Below are 22,795 nucleotides of genomic sequence, written 5' to 3'. Positions count from 1 at the left end.
AATTTTCTGATGCGCCCCCCACCCCCACCCCCGATGGAGGCCTCGGGGTTGGGACAAGGTTCGCAGAGAGGAGGGAAGAGGCCCGGGTTCCCCTCACCCACCCCAGGCGTGGCAGGGAGGGGGGAGCTGGGGGAGGGGGGGTGAGGGACAGGGTAGGGTCGGAGGGTCCCCCTCCGCGGGGGAGGGGCTGGACTGGGAAGCAGGTCTACCGCCCCCCTAGAGGCCATGGGGGAGGGGCCCGGGCTCTTACCGCCTGCACCGTGGGGGAAGGGCAGGCCGGGGTGTGTGGGGGAGGGGGCAGACTGGAGGCCGTGGGGGAGGGGTGCTAGCCTGGACGCGGCCCCTTTGGGCGTGGGGGAGGGTCTGGGGGGTGGGGAGGAGGTACGCGGGTGGGGGGAGGTTGCAGAGGACCCGGGCTCCCCTCCCCCGGCGGTGGGGGAGGGGGCGGGCTGGGGGTCCTGGGGGAGGGCCTGGCCTGGGACGAGGCCTCTTTGGGGGTGGGGGAGGGTGCAGGGGCCCCGGGGTCCCCTTTCCCTGCGGCGGGGTCGGGCGCAGGCTGGGGGCCGTGGGGGTGGGCGATGGGGAGGCCCCGGGTGGGGGAGCGCGCAAGGGCCCCGGGCGGTGGGGGAGGGCGCAGGCTGGGGGCTGTGGAGGGCGATGGGGGGAGGGCGATGGGGGGGTCCCGGGTCGGGGAGCGCGCTGGGGCCCCGGGCTCCCCTCCCCCGGCGGCGGCGGCGGCGGGGGCGGGCGCAGGCTGGGGGCGGCGCCCAGGGCCGTCCTCCCGGCCGGGGTCGGCGTTCCGGCGGCCGCTCCCCAGCGGAGGTCACTGGCCGCGCCGGTCCCTCCCGCGTCCCGCCCTCTCCCGCCGCCGCCGTTTTCCCCCCCTCCCCGCCCGCCCCGTCCTCCGCGCTCGGGAGCGAGGAGCCGCCCGCGCCCCCGCCCCGCCGCCGCCGCCGCCGCCGCAGCGCCCTCGCCGCCATTCGGCACCCGAAACTTTCCAGCGCCCGCGCGTCTCGGGGACTCGGCGGCGGCGGGGGGCGCGGGGCGGGGGCGGCCCGGGGGGCGGCGCGCGGCGGCTTCGGGCGCCGGGCCCTCGGCTGCCGCGGCGCGGCCCGGGCTCGGCGGCGGCGGCGGCGGCCGGCGGGGCGCAGGCTTGGAGCGGCGGCGCCGGACACAAGTTGCGCGGCTCAGGGCGAGGTAAGTGTGCGCGCGGGGCTCGGCCCGGGCCGGGCGCGCTGCGGAAACTTCTCTCGCTCAGGGTAGGGGTGAGGCCCGGGCCCGGCTCATTCCCGCCCTCTGAGGGGGTCAGGCCGGCCGGCCGCCCGCTCGGGGACCCCCGTCTCTGGTAGGGGGGTGGGGGTGCGGTGGAGGGAGGGGGCCCAGCTTCCCCAAGTGTCCCCCGGGGATCGGGCTGGGGTGTTGCGCGCGCTCCCTGCAGGCTGAACAATACCCCGATGGGGCCGCTCCCCCAAAGTGGTGCCGGCGCGTCGGGGGTTGGAGGGGCGGGCGGAGACTGGAGCTGGGGGTAAGGGGAGGCTTCTTTGTTTTGGGGAGGGGGAGGTGATCGGTAAGTTTTGGCGAGGGGGGTGGGGGTAGGGAGCGCTTCGTTGGTCCCTCCCGGTGCCGCTTTTGTCTTCCGGGCCCGGGGCTGGCTGGGCGAACCTGCGCGGCCGCGGGGACCCCCCCCATGGGGGAGGGGAGTCCCATTCATCGCCCCCCCCCCGGGGGGGGCGCGGGCCGGGACCCCGGGGGGCGCGCCGCGGCGGCGCGCGCAGGGCGCAGAGTGGCGGGCGAGGCGGCGCGGGCCCGCGGCAATTCAGTTTCTGCGGCGCGGAAACTGTCAGGAAGTGGGGAGCTCCCCCCAACTTGCGCCCCCACCCTCCCAGCCCGGCCCGTAGCGAGGAAAACAGGGTGGGGACCACTTGGGTGGGTGGGGGTGGGCGTCCCTGGGCGATCTACAGAGCGCGCCCTGGGAGGGGGGGGTGGCTGTAGACCTGTTGCGCCTGGTCTAGGGGGAGGGGTGCCCCGAGATCCGCGTGCCAGGCGGTGCTTCCTTCTCCCCACCCCCTACCCCGCCACCCTCCCGAGGGGACCTCGCCCACGGCGGTGGGGGTGGCCAGTGCTCTGAATGGAGTGGGGCGCGCCATCGTTTGGTCGGGGGCCACCGGAGGTCGCCGGGGACTGTGACACTTGGGGGTCGCTAAAGGGCTCCCCCCCCCACCCCCGGGAGCTGCGACTTCACGTGCGTTGCCCGTGCGCGGCAAGACCCGCGACCGGGATGGTTTTAGGGCACAGCCTGGCCTTCCTCCGAGTCCACTGCAAATTCCACGAAGTTAGAAAGTCCGAGGTGTGTTGTTGTTGTTGTTGATTTTTTCCCCCTCCTGTCGCCGATGTTGTAGCGTGGAACCGCCGAGGAAATGGAAATCTGTCTCCTCTATTCCTTTTGCCGCGGTTTGGGTTCTTGCTTGGCTTTATCACATACGGCTTGAACTGACTTCTTGAATGTTTTTCTATCCAGACGCGCCGCCTGAGCCCCTGGGTTAACCTGGAAGGCGAGGGGCGGGACTCCAGTCTGGGTTGGGGAGCGAGGGGGTGGTGATGGCGGGGGAGGCTCGGGTTAAGTCCAGCCTGATCGCTGGCCTCGGGGGTAGCAGATGGTGGAAGGACTTCTGGGAAGTTTAGTCATTCCTAGAAAAGACGCGATTGGGTGGGGGTGGGGGAGATGGTGATTATGGAAACCATTGATACTTGAAGACGCTTTTCACGTGAAAGGGATGTTCAGATATCTCAGATGTACTGCAGATTGCTTGGAAAACCACCCAGCTGGATAACGAATCCGGAAATGAAAGCTGGAAGTCCCATCCCTTGACCCACGTCTTAAAATGGCCCCTGAAGGATCATTCCGTGTGAAGTTCCTTAAGTGAACACACACCTGTGGAACAGCCCGTGAAGACTCTAAGGTGTTTTTTATTTGGTGCTGTGCAAAGCAAGGAGGTTGGCTCTGCTTTTTTTCCAGGGCTTAGTCACTCCAGGTATTATCAGCACCACCCCCCCCCCCCCATCATTGAAATTTCACCCCTGGAGCCTGAGTCTTGCCCCTTCTGCAAGTTGGGGTGTTTTAGTTAAAGTGCGTGCAGTCAACCCCCTTTGAACCAGAGGAGCCTCAGTGTTCTCACTGGTGATGACTTCCTGAATGTACCTGGGTGGGAGGTTTGTAGGTTTCAGTGCTAGGTGGCCAAAGACGGGTATAGAGCCCCTGAGTCCAGCTCCGAGGGGACACGTAAAACTGCTTTTGCTGGAAAAGCAACCTTTGTCCCCGTCTGGCCTGAACTAGTGAAACAGCCCACCCTGACGTCCTGCTCCGCCATTGACCTTGAAGTCCTGCCAGCTTTCCGAGCGTCGTTTGCTATATGTGCAAAAATAAAAACGGGAACCGAGATCACGGCACTCATTGGATGGTGCAGGAGCAGAGAGGAGGAACCGTTATGTGTAAGTTTTTTTGAAAACGTCGAGTTTGCCTGTAAATTTTCACTGTTGCTCCGGCGCGGATAAATTCATCGTCCTTTGGTTACTCAAATGCCATGCGCTGAGGATTTTACAGGCGCTTAACGCCCTGTGAAGACACTGACTTTGCTCATCTGTGGTGGAGGGAAGATTGATTCTGGAAACCCAGCTCTGAAGCTTGGTGTTATTTTGTCTTCCTGTGTTGACATGGGGTGAATGTTCCCATTTGGAGACAAACTTGTTCAATTACAGAAACACACACTTTTTCTCCCCCACACAGAATCTTAGATTGAACTCTCTCTTTCTATATATAAAACCCTAGATTTCTCAACAGAAATCATGAAAGGTCAATCACAGTGGCCTTGTTTTACCCATAGCTTAATTATCTGGGGTGGTACCCACTGCCCACCTGGGCATATTTAGATTCCAGTTGATTAAAATTCATTTATTAGTGGTGGTTTTACTAAAATGCCCAGTTCTGTTGTTTCAGGGCTTTGTCCATAATTCAGATCCTCAATAGATGTGTTTGGGGGTCATCAGTATAGAACTTGAAGAAGGTCCAGTTTGGGAGCGGTGCTCTGTAGTTGGGCTTCCTTGGTGGCTCAGTGGTGAAGAATCCGCTTGGAATGCAGGAGACTGGAGTTCGATCCCTGAGTTGGAAACATCCCCTGGGGGAGGAAATGGCAACCCACTCCAGTATTCTTGCCTGGAGAATCGCATGGTCAGAGGAGCCTGGTGGGCTACAGTCCACGGGGTTGCAAAGAGTTGGACGTGACTGAAGTGATTTATCACACACGCACTCTATATTTACTACAAGTAAGGATCTGTAAAGAAACCAGTAAAGAGTTAGCCTGCTCCTTGTGGAAGGAGGGGAGAGGCTGTAAGAGTTTTAGACAGTTACTGGTTAGTCAGTTCAGTTGCTCAGTCTTGTCCGACTCTTTGCGACCCCATAAACCGCAGCACGCCAGGCCTCTCTGTCCATCACCAACTCCCGCAGTTCACCCAAACCCATGTCCATCGAGTCGGTGATGCCATCCAACCATCTCAACTTCTGTAGTCCCCTTCTCCTCCTGGCCTCAATCTTCCCCAGCATCAGGGTCTTTTCCAATGAGTCAGTTCTTCGCATCAGGTGGCCAACGTAGACCTTAAAAAAGATTTCAGCTAGCAAGTCACCTGGGAAAGTGATTTCAGTGAGATCGACAGCTGTGGTTTTAAGGTTGAGGTGGTGTGGATCATTTCTGAATTAGAAAACCGGGACTCCAAGCTGGAGTTTTCTTGAGGATTCAACTTCGGAAAAAGGGTGTGCATCAGTTTCCCCTTCTGGAAAAAAGCCAGTCCCCACGTTGCCGGCCCGAGTCTCTTGTGGCCAACATCCCTTGGGGTCTCAAGGTATTGCTAACAGTGTGGCCCCATGTAGCTGATTGAGAGAACATATCTGATACGCCCCCCCCTTCTCCCCCACCCCAAGCCAAGTTTATGTTCTAAGTTTTAACGTCCTGAGGGCAAACTCTTCTGTATCAAGCAGGCTGACAAGGAATCCTCCCTACAGATGAGACTTCACAGCGGTCAGTGTGTTTTTAACAAGTGGCTGAATGGTGCCCGTTTCCTGTACACCGGTCTCTGCACAGGATGGTAAATTCCTTATGATGTGTTTTTTGCATAATCTTTTGCGTTTTTTTTTTTTTTTCTTTTAATAGCCACGGATTAGAAATTTCATGTGTAAATCAGGAGGGGGGCGGGAAACCCAGTTTTGCTTCTGGGAGAGAGGTGACTTCCCAGATGGCCCCTTTGTGCCATTTGTCTTTACTCTTGCTTTCATCTCAAGAGCTGTCAGCCTTTGAGACACCTCAAATCTTTGGTGACTTAGGGATAGTCACGATTATTTTGCTTGCAGAGTGGCAAAATGGGTTCTAGCCGGGGGAAGCCAGACCCAGAGAAGGCATCTCCCCTAGGTCCTGAGCATCAGGAATTCATAGCCTCCCTCAGTGACCTATTGGGAAGGAGGGCTCCTCACGCCAACTCTGGGGATGCCCCCTCGCCCAGCTCTTGTCCAGGAGCGTTGCCAGGTCTGACCGGCGCCAGGGACCAGCCTGATCGCACTGCCCTGTGAAATGAGGCCCCCCAGGTGTTGCCTCCTGTTTCTCCTTTAGAAAAGTACGTGACCTGCAGTAATAAGCTGTTCCTCTTTCAGCATCCGAGACACTTAAAAAATATAGTTCAATCGGGAGGCAAGACTCAAGTCGTTCTGTAAACATGCTTAAGTGGAAAAGATGATAAACCTTTTTTTTTTTTCCCATAACTATTTTTAGCGTGAAGGAAGTAACTGGACACCAGTTGTCCCCTCGGGGTTGGCCCTCTGTGGCCCTCTCCCCCCATCCATCCTTCCCATGGGGCTGGACCAAACGGATAGGCCTGGCCATATCACCAGTCAAACCAAAAGAAAAGCTGGATGTGTGAAGGGACAGACGGACGGAGCCCACTTGTTTTTTTAAAGGGAAGGGGAGAAAGCAAGTTTAAAACCTCGGGGGAAGGGTGGCGGGAAATGCAGGCGGTCACGAATGTGCTCCCCAGAAACTTGATCCAGGGTGGTTGTAAGCTCACAGAGGGGACGGCCTCCTGCAAGCCCTCTTGTGTGCGATCATCGCCATCAAATATTTCTTGGGAATCTTCTGCCAGACGGAAGGATGCAGGTGTGAAGTGGAAGCCATTGAAAACAATTTACTTGGAACAAACATACACTTGGAAACAGAGGGGAGATTATTTCTGTCTTAACATCGAAAGTTGGGTACCATTTCCACGGGTCTGGTTTGCTCTTGGTGGGTGGAAAGGAGCCATGAAGCATTGGCTCACAGGTTGAAGACAAAGAGAAGCAGAGGGAAGACTATTTCTATCTTCCGCAGGAAGTTGGGTACCACTTCCATGGGTCTGGTTAGCTCTTGGTGGGCGGAAAGGAGCCGTGAAGCTTTGGCTCGCAGGTTGAAGAGAAAAGTTTTAGCAGGTGAAGGTAGAGGAGATAATTGCATATGGAAACAGTGTCCTCAGCGTTTGAACGCGGGAAGCTCATCATCCACTCGCAGTCCTCAGTTCAGGCACTTTCGTCCCCAACGGTGTTTGGCAGCGTCTGGAGACATCTGCGGTGGTCATGTGTCGGGGGGTGAGGGGACGGTGGTCTCCCGCTGGGCCCACGGATGTTGAGTCCCCTCTCACGGTGCTCCGTGGTACAGAGCTGCCCCCAAAGAAGGACCCAGCGCCGTGAGTCTTGAGTCCTGTTTTGGTCTGGGGGCCAGTGGGCTGGTGGGACCAGGTAGGCATTGGGTGCTGTGGTCCTCGCAGGCCGTTTTAGGATGCTTTAGAAGGAAGGGAAGACAAGTGAACAGGAGGAGGTGGCCAGCTGGATGGCCTTTGGGGACCACAGAAGGTGGAGGGACTCGGGGGGCTAGAATGTGTTTACCCCCAGTTCAGCCCCGGCTCTGTCTTCAACTTTTCAGAGCCCTCGAGGCTTTGCACCCCTGCGCTGGGCTCCTTCCTGTGGGTTTTGCTGATGTCACTGCAGATTTGCCCAGGTTTTGCTCTCAGTCAGCTTCTGGGGACTTTGGGCATTTATTGGGGTGGGGGGGAACCTAGCACCTGTCTGCTGATTTCAGACCCTCACAGGGCTCAGGGCCGTGTGGGTTAACCTGGACTGGGTGGGGGAGGCTGACCTCCACCGCTGGGGGTGCTCCGGAGGGCGGGGGCATGGGGTCCCCTACTTGCAGGATTCAGGCTGGGTCCCCTCCTGTGACTAGTGGATTAGTGGACAAGGGCTGGGAAGCCGCAGGGCTGTGGACCTGCAGTGGGTGGGTGGGGGTCAGCTGTGGCACCCAGAGTCTGGTCCCTGTGTGCACTGGGGTCCCCCGGAGCCAGCCTGAAGCGCCTTCCTCTGGGAGCCCCAGGGGAGCGCCAGGCACACCCAGGTTGGGGGCCTTGTGAGGTCCTGGTGGTCCTGGGGTCCTGGGGGTCTTGGGGCAGGGCTCTGAAGAAAATCTGGTTTGAGGCCAGCTCACCACGCACTGACGTCGCCTTTGGGCATATCAGTGACCTCCCCTGGCCTTAGTTTTCTCATGGCGAGAGAGAGAGACACAGAGAGAAAATCAAATTTATTTCTCAGGCTTGTTGTGTTAACAGACAGGGTTATCATCGTGCTTGGAGCCCGGTGTGCTTATGTCTTATTCTCTGAAGTTGGGAGTGCCTGGGGATGCATCCAATAATAACAAGAATACTATGTCTTTCTTGGTTCCGGTGGTCTCCAGCAATTGCCTGCTTGCTTTCCTTGTCTTTTTCTCTCCTCTTGAGCTAAATTTCAGGGCTGGCATATGCTCGTGCACACACACACACAGATAATGCTATATATAGATACATATATACTCTGTGTGTTTCCCAGATTTACTATATGATGGAGTTTGAATTTCTGCCTGCTGAAATGTCTGTAACCAGCACCACCAGAATCAGGGTGAAAAGTGAAAGGGAAGTTGCTCAGTTGTGTCCGACTCTGCGACCCCATGGACTGCAGCACGCTAGGCCTCCCTGTCCATCATCAACTCCCGGAGATTACTTAGACTCCTGTCCATCGAGTTGGTGATGCCATCCAGCCATCTCATCTTCTGTCGTCCCTTTTTCCTCCCGCCTTCAATCATTCTTTCCCAACATCAGGGTCTTTTCACATGAGTCAGTTCTTCGCACAAGGTGGTCAAAAGTATTGGAGTTTCAGCTTCAGCATCAGTCCTTCCAATGAACACTCAGGACTGATCTCCTTTAGGATGGACTGGTTGGATCTCCTTGCAGTCCAAGGGACTCTCTCAAGAGTCTTCTGCAACACCACAGTTCAAAAGCATCAATTCTTCGGCACTCAGCCTTCTTCACAGTCCAACTCTCACATCCATACATGACCACAGGAAAAACCATAGCCTTGACTAGACGGACCTTTGTGGGCAAAGTAATGTCTCTGCTCTTGAATATACTGTCTAGGTTGGTCATAACTTTCCTTCCAAGGAGTGCATCATGCTAAATTCCGGGCTGGATAAAACACAAAGTGAAATAAAGATTGCTGAAGAAATATCAATAGCTTCACGTGACACCACCTTTATGGCAGAAAGCAAAGAGGAAGTGAAGACCCTCTTGATGAAAGTGAAAGAGGATATTGAAAAAGCTGGTTTAAAACTCAACCTTCAGAAAACTAGAATCATGGCATTACTTCATGGCAAATAGATTGGGAAACAGTAGAAACAGTGGCAGACTTTATTTTTTTGGGCTCCAAAATCATTGCAGATGGTGACTGCACCATGATATTAGAAGATGCTTGTTCCTTGGAAGAAAAGTTCTGACCAACCTAGACAGAGTATTAAAAAGCAGAGACATTACTTTGTTGACAAACGTTCATCTAGTCAAAGCTGTGGTTTTCCCAGTAATCATGTATGGATGTGAGAGTTGGACCATAAAGAGAGCTGAGTGCCTAAGAATTGATGCTTTTGAACTGTGGTCTTGGAGAAGACTCTTGAGAGTCCCTTGGACTGCAAGGAGATCCAACCAGTCCATCCTAAAGGAGATCAGTCCTGAATATTCATCAGAAGGACTGATGCTGAAGCTGAAACTCCGATACCTTGGCTACCTCATGTGAAGAGCTGACTCCTTGGAAAAGACCCTGATGCTGGGAAAGATTGAAGGCGGGAGGAGAAGGGGATGACAGAGGATGAGATGGTTGGATGGCCTCACCGACTTGATGGACACGAGTTTGAGCAAGCTCCAGGAGTTGGTGATGGGACAGGGAGGCCTGGCGTGCTGCAGTCCATGGGGTCGCAGAGTCAGATGGATGTGACTGAGCTAGTTAACTGAACACTTGGGCCAGTGTGTTTTCCTGAGAATCATTCTGCACCATGCATATGATCAAAAGCAAGGGAAAACCACACTTAGAGCTTCTTAATACTTAATTCTTAATACTGAAGAGATCATAGTGATAAAATGTTAGGTGTCTTGTGGTCTAGTTGCCTGAGATTTAGTCTCTTCCTATGCCGGGCAGTCCTTGCTGCGAGGTCAGTTGAGGTGGGACATTTTTTGGGGAGCCGCGTTCAGACTTTCCCAGCAGTCCCGTGGAGAGACATTGAATATGTCCTGTATATTCGTAGCTCATGTCTTGAGTTTCAAAAACTGGACTTGCCTTTTCGAGGCAGTGGTTTTTCCCAGTGGGTTAATACCAGGGCCATAAGGCAGGCTAAAAATACCCACTTGTGCTGGCATTCGCTTGTCGTAGCAATAAAATTCCTACAGCTGTGTTTCTCTGTGGTTGCTGACCTACATTCTACCTTGGGTTGTCATTTCACTGTCTGTGATCAAGTGAGACATGGCATGTTCTCTTAGGACAAGCCTTTGCCTGATGTTTTGGCCAGGTGAGTCCAGCCTTGGGCTTGTGTTGAAGTCACTGACCCTGTGTGTGTCCTCACCTGTAGTGTTGAAGGCGTTAAGGAGCTAGCCGTGAAGCCTCTCGAATGTCTCGTGTGTGCGGATTCTAATATGGAAAAGGAAGCCTGCTTCACTGTTGACGATAGCTTTTTTTTTTTTTTTTAATTGATTGCAGTTTTTTGGCTGTGATGAGTCTTTGTTGCTTCACGCGGGCTTTCTCTTGTTCCGGCGAGCAGGGTCTTATCTTCACGGCAGTGCTTAAGTTTCTCGTTGCGGTGGCGTCTCTTGTGGCAGAGTACGGGCTCTGTGGCGCTTGGGTGTCGGCAGTTGCAGCTCAGGGGCTCAGCACTTGTAGCCCTCGGGCTCAGTTGCACTGTGGCCTGAGGGATCTTCCCTGGCCAGAGATCGAACCCTTTTCCCTTCCATCGCAAGGCAGATTCTTAACCATTGGTCCACCAGGGAAGCTCTTGTCTTTTTTTTTTTTTTTTAAACACTATAGGTTACGGTTTCAGTTCAGTTGAGTTGCTCAGTCGTGTCCGACTCTTTGCGACCCCACGGACTGCAGCACGCCAGGCCTCCCTGTCCATTACCTACTTCTGGAGTGCACCCAAACCCATGTCTGTTGAGTCGGTGATGCCATCCAACCATCTCACCCTCTGTCGTCCCCTTCTCCCGCCCTCAATCTTTTCCAGCATCAGGGTCTTTTCCAATGAGTCAGTTCTTCCCATCAGGTGGCCGGAGTATTGGAGCTTAAACCTCAGTCCTTCCAATGAATATTCAGGACTGATTTCCTTTAGGATGGACTGGTTGGATCTCCTTGCAGTCCAAGGGACTCTCAAGAGTCTTCTCCAACACCACAGTTCAAAAGCATCAATTCTTTGGCACTCAGCTTTCTTTATGGTTCAACCCTCACATCCATACGTGACTGCTGGAGAAATCATCGCTTTGACTAGATGGACCTTTGTTGGCAAAGTGATGTCTCTGCTTTTTAACATGCTGTCTAGGTTGGTCATAGGAGCAAGTGTCTTTTAATTTCATGGCTGCAGTCACCATCTGCAGTGATTTTGGAGCCCGCGAAAACAAAGTCTGTCACTGTTTCCATTATTTCCCCATCTATTTGCCATGAAATGATGGGACTGGAAGCCATGATCTTTGTGTTTTGAACGTTGACTTAACGGTGGTTTAAATCAACTAGCAGTTTGGGAGAACTGTGTGTCATGCTTTGTCATATTTCCCATGATTGAAATAGGCAGTCCTCAACATTGCTAAGTCAGTTGCCTACTTAGAAAAAAAAAAAAAAAGCCCTGTAGCATTTCAGAGGACACTTTGGGCTGTGAGTTGCCTCCAAATAATTCTTAGGTGTGGTGTTGTCTTCTGATCTTGCGAGACCCTGTGAAAGACGTAGAAATGATGCTCAGGGCAAAATTCACAGTGTTTATTCTTGTGAAGAGTGTCTCTTGCCTGGAATTCCTGTCATTTATTCCTGTCGTGGTGTGTGTAGCTGGAATGCTAAAAAGGAAGCATGAGAGATCTCTTTATTTACTTCTCTTGAGCCCAAAGATGACCCCGAATAGCCATCCCCTGCTGCTGCTGCTGCTAAGTCGCTTCAGTCGTGTCTGACTCTGTGCGACCCCATAGACGGCAGCCCACCAGGCTCCCCCGTCCCTGGGATTCTCCAGGCAAGAACACTGGAGTGGGTTGCCATTTCCTTCTCCAATGCATGAAAGTGAAAAGTGAAAGTGAATCCGTTGTATCCGACTCTTCGAGACCCCATGGACTGCAGCCTATCAGGCTCCTCCGCCCATGGGATTTTCCAGGCAAGAGTACTGGAGTGGGGTGCCATTGTCTTCTCCGAGCCATCCCCTAGCACTTTGCTTTCTGGAACAGTTGCCACCAACCTGCCCCATCCATCCCACCCCCAACCCGTTTCCCCCCAGCCCCTCACCTCCTCCACCAATGCGATCAGCCTCCCTGTTTTTCTCCAAGACGTTGAAGACTTCTGTGACCCGGAGAGTCAGCCTCATCCATGTTGGAGCAATCCATGTACAGAGATGGCCGTTCTTGTCTTGGAGAGCTGGACTCGTAACTGTTACAGACTTGCCCCTTGTCATCTGGCTCTAAGGTGTCTGTGAACATCCGTTATCCACTTTGCAATCATTTCTGTTAGTTTAAACTTTCTGGGAGATGGAAATGTGGGCAAAAGAAGTTTGTGTGATGCCATATTGTTTCTTAAATCAGGAATAGCAAATACTTTGATATGGGAAAGACCTGGTAAGTTATGACGGAGAACTGGAGAAAATCCTGCGTCACTGAGTAGAGATTTTTGTTTCTGGTGTATTGGGAGTGATTCTTCAGTTCAGTGACTCAGTTGTGTTCGACTCTTTGCAGCCCCATGGGCTGCAGCACGCCAGGGTTCCATGTCCATCACCAACTCCCGGAGCTTGCTCAAACTCATGTCCATCATGTCAGTGATGGCCATCCAACCATCTCATCTTCTGTCATCCCCTTCTCCTGCCCTCAATCTTTCCCAGCATCAGGGTCTTTTCCAATGAGTCAGCCCTTCGCATCAGGTGGCCAAAGTATTGGACTTAGCCAGGTCAACCATGCCTTTCCAGGTACCCTTGTTATCTTAACATGCGTTTGAAGATGAGAACTGAGAAAGTAGAGTCTGCTTCATGTCTGTAGTGCCCGTTATGCAAACGTGATTCTCAGCATCTATAAAGTTAGCCAGGTGGTTGCCGAGTTTTATGTTGAATTTCAGAAAAGCAACTGAGCAGAGAATTGATTCACTTAGGAGACAGGTTCAAGTTGGGTACTTGCCGAGGTGGTTTTTCCCAACAGAATCTTACCGGGCATTTTAATCCCTTGAAACTTAACTGCCAACTCAGTGTTGGTTAAAGACTCAGGTATTCACAGTTATCAACATCAGAACCACGGTTGCTCGTTTCTGATGGTTGCAGGTCAGTCTTGGGAGACATGCTTTGGTTTAGCTCCTAATGTGATCATGGAAAAAGTAATTACGTTAGGTTTGTGTTCCTAAGACGCATGATGATTCTGTGCCAATTTCAACAGTTTCCAGGGATCTGAAGTGTAATTCTTCAAAAAGCTTTGCCAGGAGAGAGAGCGGTGGAGGGGCACCCGGCCCAGAAGTTGGTGACAAAGAGAATTAATGATGTCGCGTGTCCAGGGCGTGACAAGAGATGGTTGTAGACCGGCTGAGAACAAGTGGAGGAGTTTATGGAAATGGAACTCTCCTGTTAAATTTCATGGGCCTCTGACTAGGTTTCCTTGAAACCCAGAGTCTCTACATTTAGCTGGGGCCGAGGGGGACACAGATTCCTTGTTTCCGCTTTTAATTCCCGAAGTGGACTCCTGAGAAGTGAATTTCATCTCTGGTAGGTGCTCTGTGAGATTTACTGGAGTGCAGGAAGAAGCTTAAGTTGTCGGGGGCGGGGGCGGGGGTTGAGTCTTATCTCTAGTTAATACTTAACAGGAGTTGGGGTTAATGCTTCAGTGGTTTTCACTGAGAGGTGTATGGTGAAAAAGTGTCTTAGAGATCACTGGTGAGGTCCTTAGAGGTGATGAAGGAAAGAAACTGAAGTCCCTGAATAAAGGGGGGCACAGATGTAGTCTGTGTGTGTACGTGAGTGTGTACACACAAGCATTGCAGTTGCATGGGGAAACGTTGCAACTGTGCTGTGCTTTTTAAAGCATTTCTTAACGCCGCGGTGTTTTCATAATCACTTAATTCTGTCTGTAAATCAGCTGCTCTCATTGACGGATGCCCTCGGGGCTCCCAAGAACCAGGCTTTTTTTTTTTTTTTTTTTTTTGTGGAAGACGTGATTCCAACTGCACAAGATGTGAGATAGCGCTGGAACAGGCTTGTTATACAAGCTTTTGTGTGCCTTCGGTCTGGCTGTTTATATTGCGTTTTTTTCTTTTGTTCCCCCCAAAGACATATTTCATCCATCATGGTTGTTTATATATATATATATATATTTTTTTTTTTTTGCATATCACTTGAGAGGCTGTGTAATAGAGAAAGGTGTCATTTTGGTTGATGCTTGTTGGTAGCATTGCAGAGAGTGAATAAATAACAGAAGTTATATTCACAACCCAGACCACACTGTGGGCTGCCGAGGTGAGACCTGGGACTCACCTCCACACTTCAGATCTTTGCCTGAGCTTCAGGTCGTTTGCAGAGAACGGCTGAAGCTTCGGTTTGCAGGCACGGAATGCCGACCGCAAGTAGTTCCCGGGTTTCCACAGCAGCCGTTGTGTTTGTTTAGCTTGAAGTGACTGAGGTGTCAGTTTCAGGTTTTGTGTGTGAGTTGTGGTGTTTGAGTCTTGTGTCTCTTGTTGTGGCTCCTGAGTTTGCAGTGTAGCTTTTGTGAGTCCAGGAAATCAGAGAACCAGCCCTGTGCACGCAAGACGCCTGCAGCTGACGACGCTCTTGTTCTATACGATTCGGGCTCATCAGGATCCACTCAAGACATTCATTTGTCCTTGGGTAAACCCATCAAACTGGTCCATACTAAAGGAAATCAATGGAATATTCAGTGGATGTTCAATGGAAGGACTGAAGCTGAAGCTCCAGTACTTTGGCTACCAAAGAGCTGACTCATTGGGAAAGACCCTGGTGCTGGGAAAGATTGAAGGCCAGAGGAGAAGGGCATGACAGAGGATGAGATGGCTGGATGGCATCACCGACTCGATGGACATAAGTTTGAGTAAACTCCAGAAGTTGGTGACGGACAGGGAGGCCTGTCGTGCTGCGGTCCATGGGGTTGCAAAGAGTTGGACACGACTGAACAACTGCACAGCAACAAAACTGATCCATTTAATCTGCTAATAAAGAAAACAGAAGATAGTTTCTTTTATGGTAATATTCAGAAGACACCGACTGTAGAGACAGAGAAGAAACAGGAAGTAGATTTTTTTTGTCCTTTTTTTTTTTTTTAAATTGAACCTTGTATCTTGCAGGATCTTAACCCCCCTAACCAGGAATAGAATGCAGGCCCTTGGCACTGAAAGCTTGGAATCTCAGCCAGTAGACCTCCGGGGAAATCCCGGGAAGTAGAATTTTTGATATCTATATTATGCCCCTTTGTCTCTGCTCTCCAGAGATCAGTGCTTGAAGCTCCTGTAACAAATGTGATTTGATGAAAGTCTTTGGGAATGTACTCTTGTCTGCCCCATCCCTGATCATCTAAGAGGTGAGAGATATTGACGCAAAGTATTTTGCTTTTAACTGGATGCCTTAAGCCTTGCCCGCATCCTGACCCTCCCCCAGGAGGGGTCTTAGTTTCAGCAGGAGGGGTGTTCGTTGTGATCCCCAGGCACTCTAGCTGTGGCACACGGGTTTTGTTGCTCCACAGGGTGTGGGAGCTTACTTCCCTGACCAGGGATCGAACCCCTTGTCCCCTGCATTGGAAGGTGGATTCTCAACCACTGGACAGTCAGGGAAGTCCCGGCGACCCAACGTCTTGTTGTAGACAGGTCAGCTCAGCACCGATAAATCGCTTCAGCTTTGGAAAGGATTCTTTTTTCTGTTGTTGTTGTTGATAACTCTCTAATAATTATTTGTTTGGTTATTTGTGAGCCCAGTTATGCTAAATAATATTCAGAGATGTATCGGAGAATAACCATAACCTTAGATTCCTCGAAGAAACGGGTACAAAAGTTGTTTTTATTTCCTAAACGTGGGCCGCAGGTCCCCATGAAGTGCAGAGATCTGTGTGTATGTGCTTGTCCCTAAGCCGTGTCCGATTCTTTGCGATCCCATGGACCACAGCCCGCCAGGCTCCTCTGTCCATGCAATTTTCCAGGCAAGAATACTGGAGTGGGTTGCCATGCCCTCCTCCAGGGGATCTTCCCCACCCAGGAATTGAACCTGAGTTTCCTGCATTGGCAGACAGAGTGTTTATAATACTGCGCCACCAGGGAAGCCCAGGATCTATCTATGTGTACTCCCGGGGCATTACAGTCACAGGTGTGGGAAGCAGGAATATAGAGAAATAGAAGCGACAAATGGTAAGAGCCAGCAGTATGTGGAATATCTAGATAATGCTAACCTTTGAGGGAAGATGTAAACACATCTGTAGTGTTGTGAATTACCATCCACGAAATTTCTATCAAGGAAGGCCGTTACTTCTAGGGACGCGTGGGTTATGAAAATGAACTATTTTCATTTTCCCGCAGAAACAAAAATCCATTGCAGTTCAAATAATTGTATGTGAAGCTCTACGATTGGAAATCTGAATTTAGCAACATTATATAACCCCGGTTAATTACATTAGTATATTCAAACTAAATATAGAATAAGATTAGCTCATGGAAGTGTTTCTTTTTTCTCTCCGTACAGCTCGTATCCACCCAATCGTTAATAGGTTCTAATTGCCTTGTGTTTTTTTCTTTTTGATCATCCTGTATGTGTTTTCAGAGAAGTTAGTTGAATAAAACCAGAGACTGTCTGTTTTCACGACTTCCCAGTTCATATTTAAACCTGAAATGGTCCACAGAAGCAGCTGTCCCTCGTGAAGTTTAATTTCGTCAGTTCCTGGCCCAAGAGGAAGAGGTCAGCTCGGGTCCCATTTGGCTGGGTGGCGTTTGCTTTAAGGGAAGTTTTGCATTTGATTCATTGTTTGCTGTCTATAAGTAAATGTTCAACCTCCTTGAATTTCCTGTGGTGTTTGCTTTTCCATGGAATGTTCTATATTTGGACCGCAAATGTGTGTTTTCTGTATGGGTCTCTGATGGCCCAGATGTTCGTCAGAGTGAAATTTCTCTCTGTACACACTGCTGGCGTCGGGCAGTTGGCTTGTTGGGTCGTTCCTAGAACTGAGTTGGGCACATTGTAGGTTCAGGTTGGGCTTGTCATTGCCTCTGCAGGCTTTGTTCGCGCTTGCCGTCCGTGTTTGCTTTGCCTTTGGGTGACTGTCCATGGCTGCCTGCGGTGATTCAGTTAACACAGAGCTCTAAATCCCATTTAAGACCATGTTGGTTTTCTGCAGCAGGGTTGTTGACGGGACTCAAAACTTTGCTGTTCAGTCACTCAGTCGTGTCCACCTCTTTGCGACCCCGTGGACTGCAGCACGCCAGGCTGAGTTCACTCAAACTCAGGTCCATCGAGTCGGTGATGCTGTCCAACCATCTCGTCCTCTGTCACCTCTTTCTCCTCTTGCCTTCTGTCTTCCCCATCGATCGGGGTCTTTTCCAGTGATTCGTTGGACTGAGAACTGTTGTTTTTTGCACATTCATCTCCCTGCACTTGATCACGAACCCCAGGTTTTCCTACTTGGCGCCCTAGTCCTTTCCATAAACCACCTCGGGTCACAGTTACTGACCTTTGCTCGTGCGTTTCAGAACCTTGACGGTGGATTCAGTCCGTATGCAGGATTCCAGGCTTGTTAAGTAAACTCACCTCCTTAGGATGGTTAATTTTTTTTTTTTAAGTTTGCAGTGTCTCGTAATCATTGGCTAATATCCTCTGGGTTGTTTCTTCTTCCTTCTTCTCTTTTTTAATTTTTATTCTTTCTTTTTAAATATGACAACTCTATTGAGATAGACACGACTGAGTGACTTCACTTTTACTTTTCACTTTCATGCATTGGAGAAGGAAATGGCAATCCACTCCAGTGTTCTTGCCTGGAGAATCCCAGGGATGGGGGAGCCTGGCGGGCTGCCGTCCATGGGGTCGCACAGAGTCGGACACGACTGAAGCGACTTAGCAGCAGCAGCACCAGCAGCATTGAGATAGAACTCACCTACCATGCACGTGTCTCATTCAAAGTGTATAACTCGCTGCTTTCCTGATATTTTTATGAAGTTGTGCAGCCATCACCGCTGTTTGAGTTCAAGAGCATTTTTGTCAGTCCAGAGAAAACCCCACGTGCATGAAGCATCTCTCCGTGTCCCCCTCTCCACCCAGTCCCTGGCAGCCACCAGGTGTGGTCTCTGTCTCTGTGCATCGGCCTGTTCTGGAAACTTCCTATCAGTGGGATGATGCAGTACGCAGCCTTTGCTACCTAGCCTTTTTCACTTTGCGTCATGTATCAGCTTCGTGTCCCAGCTTCTTGGTGAGCCTTTCGTGGTGTCTCCGGGTGATGGAGTAGGGCTTGAGGGTGTTGGTGGGGAATTCGGGTGGACACAGCATGTAGGACTGGATCAACGGCTCCTCCGGCCCCTCTGAGATGATGCTGAGATGCAGACTGCTTCAGCAGTGAGGAATGTTTACAAAACCCTTTCCAGGTCAGCTTCCACTCTGGCGGAAACCATAACCTGCTTTCTCTCTTTGTTTATTCCATCTCTTCCCCTAAAGATGGGTGGAGGAAAACAGTTGTGTTCAATTCTAGCTGCACCTGCTGACCGTCTTTTTTCAGTTTCAGTGGTTTGCGAGAGATTTTATGTGTGTGTGTGTGTGTGTGTGTGTGTGTGTACTTTTTTTTTTTTTTTAGTGGGAGGACGATTGTTCTACAACACTGTGTGATACATCAACGTGAATCAGACACAAGTTTACATATATCCCCGCCCTCTGGGACCTCTGTTGTTCCGTGTCCAGTTCTAACTGTTGCTTCCTGACCTGCATATAGGTTTCTCAAGAGGCAGGTCAGGAAGCAACAGTTAGAACTGGACATGGAACAACAGACTGGTTCCAAATAGGAAAAGGAGTACGTCAAGGCTGTATACTGTCACCCTGCTTATTTAATTTATATGCAGAGTACATCATGAGAAAGGCCAAGCTGGAAGAAGCACAAGCTGGAATCAAGATTGCCAGGAGGAATATCAATAACCTCAGATATGCAGATGGCACCACCCTTAACGGCAGAAAGTGAAGAGGAACTAAAAAGCCTCTTGATGAAAAGGAAAGAGTAGAGTGAAAAAGTTGGCTTAAAGCTCAACATTCAGAAAACTAAGATCATGGCATCTGGTCCCATCAGTTCATGGGAAATAGATGGGGAAACAACCCACTCCAGTGTTCTTGCCTGGAGAATCCTGGGGACGGGGGAGCCTGGTGGGCTGCTGTCTATGGGGTCACACAGAGTCGGACACGACTGAAGTGACTTAGCAGCAGCAGATGGGGAAACAGTGGAAACAGTGTCAGACTATATTTTTTGGGGCTCCAAAATCACTGCAGATGGTGATTGCAGCCATGAAATTAAAAGACACTTGCTCCTTGGAAGGAAAGTTATGACCAACCTAGATAGCATATTGAGAAACAGAGACATTACTTTGCCAACAAAGGTCCGTCTAGTCAAGGCTATGGTTTTTCCAGCGGTCATGTATGGATGTGAGAGTTGGACTTTGAAGAAAACTGAGCGCCGAAGAATTGATGCTTTTGAACTGTGGTGTTGGAGAAGACTCTTGAGAGTCCCTTGGACTGCAAGGAGATCCAGCCAGTCCATTCTAAAGGAGATCAGCCCTGGGTGTTCTTTGGAAGGAATGATGCTAAAGCTGAAACTCCGGTACTTTGGCCACCTCATGCGAAGAGTTGACTCATTGGAAAAGACTGATGCTGGGAGGGATTGGGGGCAGGAGGAGAAGGGGACGACAGAGGATGAGATGGCTGGATGGCATCACTGACTTGTTGGACGTGGCTTTGAGTGAACTGTGGGAGATGGTGATGGACAGGGAGGCCTGGCGTGCTGCAGTTCATGGGGTCGCAAAGAGTCAGACACGACTGAGTGACTGAACTGAACTGGAACCTCCTTCCCTTTCCCACATCCCAGGCCTCTAGGTCTTCGCACAGCACTGAGCTGAGCGCCTCGTGCTGTATAGTAGCTTCCCGTTAGCTGTTTACACATGGTCGTGCATTTGTGTCAGTGTGTCTCTCAATTCGCCCCACCCTCTCTCCCCTGCTGTGTCCCCCAAGTCTGTCCTCTGTTTTTGCTCCTCCGTTTTTGCCCTGCAAATAGGATCATCGGTAGCATCCTTCTAGATTGCGCGCACACATGCATTCATATACCCTTCTTCTGTGCTGCATTTTTGGGTGGAGTTTTATAGCGTCCCTGCCAAGACATTGGAAGCCTGCATTTACCACGAGGCTGATGTGAACCTGCTCTGGGGTCACGGGTTCCAACCAGCTAGGTGGTTTCTGAGGGCTCCCCGAAGCCACAGTGCCAGCTTAGACTGAAAGAGAGCGGCAGAGTTGTTGCTTTAAAGAATTTGTAAACTTTCTGTGAGGGGCCAGAATTTCCACTCTGGGGTCAGGTGGGAGAATCTGGAGGCTGATTTTTTTGTCAAACTATCCATGGGCGTAACTTTCTAGAGTGTCTGTATCTCTAACAAAGGGCTTACTCTTAGGAACTAAAGTGAAGTGAAAGTCGCTCAGTCGCGTCTGACTCTCTGCAACCCTGTGGACTATACAGTCCATGGAATTCTCCAGGTCAGAATACTGGAGTGGGTAGCCTTAATCGAACTCATATCTCCCACATTGCAGGCGGATTCTTTACCAGCTCAGCCACCAGGGAAGACCAAGAATACTGGAATGGGTGGCCTATCCCTTCTTCAGGGGATCTTCCCGACCCAGGAAATCGAACCAGGGTCTCCTGCATCGCAGGCAGATTCTATACCAACTGAGCTACCAGGAGCTGAAGGTCTTGTATTTTCTCAGTTGATCTTGTAATTGACTGTGCTAGTCTTCTGGCACTCTTGGGACAAATGACCCTAGACTTCCTGGCTTGAACAACTCAACTTTATCATCTTATGCTTCCAGAGGTCACAAGTTCGAGATGAGTCTCAAGTGTGTCGAGGAGGGCCACGTGCTTTTCGGGAAGAATGCACTCCTTGCCTTCTCCAGCTTCTAGAGGCCCCCTGCGTTCCTTGGCTCAGGGCCCCTTCCTTGTATTCAAAGCCCACAGCGCACCACCTCTCTGATCACTCTTCCGTGGTCACATGTCTCCCAACTGCAGCCTGGAGAGAGTGCTCACTTAGTGCGGGGCTCACGTGCCCCCGCCGCCCAAGATCTTTAACTTCAGTGCTTCTCCAAAGTCCTTTTTGCCACACACGGTCGTGTTGTCACAGGGCCCAGGTGTTACGGCATGGGACTCTCAGAGAGACTGTTATTCTTACTCCATTGACAGTCTTTCCGTTCAGTTCAGTCGCTTAGTCGTGTCTGACTCTTTGCAACCCCATGGACCGCAGCAGGCCAGGCCTCCCTGTCCATCACCTACTCCCGGAGTTTACTCAGACTCATGTCCATTGAGTCAGTGATGCCATCCAGCCATCTCATCCTCTGTCATCCCCTTCTCCTCCCGCCTTCAATCTTTCCCAGCATCAGGGTCTTTTCCAGTTAGTGAGTTCTTCGCATTAGGTGGCCAAAGTATTGGAGTTTCAGCTTCAACATCAGTTCTTCCAGTGAATATTCAGGACTGGTTTCCTTTAGGATGGACTAATTGGATCTCCTTGCAGTACAAGGGACTCTCAAGAGTCTTCTCCAACACCACATTTCAAAAGCATCCATTCTTTGGCGCTCACCTTTCTTTATAGTCCAACTCTCACATCCATACGTGACTACTGGAAAAACTGTAGCTTTGAGTAGACGGACCTTTGTTGGCAAAGTAATGTCTCTGCTTTTTAGTATGCTGTCTAGGTTGGTCATAGATTTTCTTCCAAGGAGTAAGCGTCTTTTAATTTCATGGCTGCAGTCACCATCTGCAGTGATTTTTGGAGCCCCCCAAAAATAAAGTCTCTCAGTTGTTTCCACTGTTTCCCCAACTATTTGCCATGAAGTGATGGGACCGAATGCCATGATCTTAGTTCTCTGAAGGTTGAATCTTAACTGGGGATGGGGTGGTTGGCGGTGGGGTGATGGGGTAGAGGTGAGCAATCATGTCTCCACCACCCACTTCCATTAGGGATATTCAGCAAGGTTTGGAGACTTCAGGGGATCTCATGGGCAGACACCACGGATAGTGCTCAGCCCCTAAGAATGCACGAGTTAACCCCCCACAAGGAGTTACCTGGCCTGGGGTCTACACGTGCCCAGCCTGAAGAACCCTGTTGCTGCTAAGTCGCTTCAGTCGTGTCCGACTCTGTGCAACCCCATTGACGGCAGCCCACCAGGCTCCCCCGTCCCTGGGATTCTCCAGGCAAGAACACTGGAGTGGGTTGCCATTTCCTTCTCCAATGCATGAAAGTGAAGAGTGAAAGGGAAGTCGCTCAGTCGTGTCTGACTCTTCGCGACCCCATGGACTGCAGCCCACCAGCCTCCTCCGCCCTGCACAAACGCAATTTCCAGGTGACTCTCGTGCACTTGGCAGTTGCAGCACCGTGCCTTGCAGTATAGTCAGCACTGGGAACGGCGGTTGGCAGTCCTTTCCACATAAAGACATAAAGCCCTCCCCAGGCAAAGGGGGTCGTTTAATAGTCTCAGACAAGGCTGTATGCAGGCAAGTGGAAACCTGAAGATCTTGACTGGGTCTCTGTGATTTCTGGGACTTATTATTCTTACTGCTTTCGTACTGCATTCATCCTTTTCAGTTTTATTACATTTCTTTCTTTTTCTGCTGCCCAGTCTATCTAATACATGGACCATTTACTTGGTGTTGAAAAATCTGTTTTTTATTAGATTTCCATTGTGAACTTAATTTTTTTTTTCCCCTCCAAGTGGCCTTTTGCCAACTGTTTTCTCTTACGCGTGTGTTCTCTTTTTCCTTGGCAGTGAGATTGCAAGTCCTTGACAGCAAAGATCATGCCTTTTGGGATTGCTTTCTGGTGTGCAGCACGTCGAGCATATGGTTGGTAATGTCAGTTGCTAGCCGTGTCCGTTGAAATGCGCATTGTGTCTTGTGGTTAAGGCTCATGTACCAGACCAGCCTTTTATATCTTGCTGTCGATTCCGGTTCGAGTCTTTGGGGG

At 51.1% G+C, this 22,795-nt stretch overlaps 1 protein-coding gene across 6 annotated transcripts in view; it reads left to right on the top strand.

Annotated features, from left to right (window-relative positions):
* The first annotated feature begins 1,115 nt into the window (after nucleotides 1-1,115).
* TBL1X (transducin beta like 1 X-linked) overlaps nucleotides 1,116-22,795 on the top strand; it is a 244,282-nt gene continuing 222,602 nt past the window's right edge. For 5 of the 6 annotated variants that reach the window (XM_061408188.1, XM_061408189.1, XM_061408187.1 and 2 more), the window contains exon 1: nucleotides 1,116-1,197. The gene's annotated coding sequence lies outside the window, so the exon portion shown is untranslated. The remainder of the gene's footprint in view (nucleotides 1,198-22,795) is intronic. The other variant, XM_061408185.1, reaches the window with a different exon arrangement.

Source organism: Bos javanicus, chromosome X, assembly GCF_032452875.1.
Source record: "Bos javanicus breed banteng chromosome X, ARS-OSU_banteng_1.0, whole genome shotgun sequence".
In the NCBI taxonomy this organism is placed as follows: Eukaryota; Metazoa; Chordata; class Mammalia; order Artiodactyla; family Bovidae; genus Bos; species Bos javanicus.
This window is presented reverse-complemented; position numbering and strand designations above follow the sequence as displayed.